At 37.1% G+C, this 1,374-nt stretch overlaps 1 pseudogene; it reads right to left on the reverse strand.

Moving 5' to 3' along the window:
• Positions 1-464: 464 nt before the first annotated feature.
• On the reverse strand, positions 465-583 carry LOC135532185 (5S ribosomal RNA; annotated as a pseudogene).
• Positions 584-1,374: the final 791 nt, after the last annotated feature.

The following is a 1,374-nucleotide window of genomic DNA, read 5'->3' on the forward strand; positions in this document are numbered from 1 at the left end:
TACTGTAGCCATAATTTGTAGCACAGATTGTTGGATGGAATACAAACTAACCTTGCTTACTTATTTCAAAGCGAGGGCACATATTTCAGTCTTGTGGAAAAAACTGACAAAGAGTTGAAATTTCACAAGGCAGTGATAAAAAAGCTTACAGCACCTGGTGCACTCGCTTTGAAATAAGTAAGCAAGGCTTGTGTGTATTTCATCCAACAATCTGTGCTACATATTATGGCTACAGTCAAAGTGAGTCTGATTAACAGCTGTTGCATTTTCACCATTAGATAAGCATCTTTGTGTCACTCAAAAAGTGGAAGAAATTGCATATACTGTAGCCATAATTTGTAGCACAGATTGTTGGATGAAATACAAACTAACCTTGCTTACTTATTTCAAAGCGAGGGCACATATTTCAGTCTTGTGGGAAAAAACTGACAAAGAGTTGAAATTTCACAAGGCAGTGATAAAAAAGCTTACAGCACCTGGTATTCCCAAGTGGTCTTACAATCCTAATACTAACCAGGCCCGACCCTGCTTAGCTTCTGAGAACAACGAGATCAGGAGTACTCAGGCTGGTATGGTCGTAAGTAAGAAACTTTCTCTTGGTGCACTATATAAAGTCAAAGTGAGTCTGATTAACAGCTGTTGCATTTTCACCATTAGATAAGCATCTTTGTATCACTCAAAAAGTGGAAGAAATTGCAAATCAGTTTTTTCTCACAAAACTGAAATATGTGCACTCACTTTGAAATAAATAAGCAAGGCTAGTGTGTATTTCATCCAACAATCTGTGCTACATATTATGGCTACAGTCAAAGTGAGTCTGATTAACAGCTGTTGCATTTTCACCATTAGATAAACATCTTTGTGTCACTCAAAAAGTGGAAGAAATTGCATATACTGTAGCCATAATTTGTAGCACAGATTGTTGGATGGAATACAAACTAACCTTGCTTACTTATTTCAAAGCGAGGGCACATATTTCAGTCTTGTGGGAAAAAACTGACAAAGAGTTGAAATTTCACAAGGCAGTGATAAAAAAGCTTACAGCACCTGGTGCACTCGCTTTGAAATAAGTAAGCAAGGCTTGTGTGTATTTCATCCAACAATCTGTGCTACATATTATGGCTACAGTCAAAGTGAGTCTGATTAACAGCTGTTGCATTTTCACCATTAGATAAGCATCTTTGTGTCACTCAAAAAGTGGAAGAAATTGCATATACTGTAGCCATAATTTGTAGCACAGATTGTTGGATGAAATACAAACTAACCTTGCTTACTTATTTCAAAGCGAGGGCACATATTTCAAGTCTTGTGGGAAAAAACTGACAAAGAGTTGAAATTTCACAAGGCAGTGATAAAAAGCTTACAGCACCTGGT

Source organism: Oncorhynchus masou, unplaced genomic scaffold, assembly GCF_036934945.1.
Source record: "Oncorhynchus masou masou isolate Uvic2021 unplaced genomic scaffold, UVic_Omas_1.1 unplaced_scaffold_17600, whole genome shotgun sequence".
Lineage (NCBI taxonomy): Eukaryota > Metazoa > Chordata > Actinopteri > Salmoniformes > Salmonidae > Oncorhynchus > Oncorhynchus masou.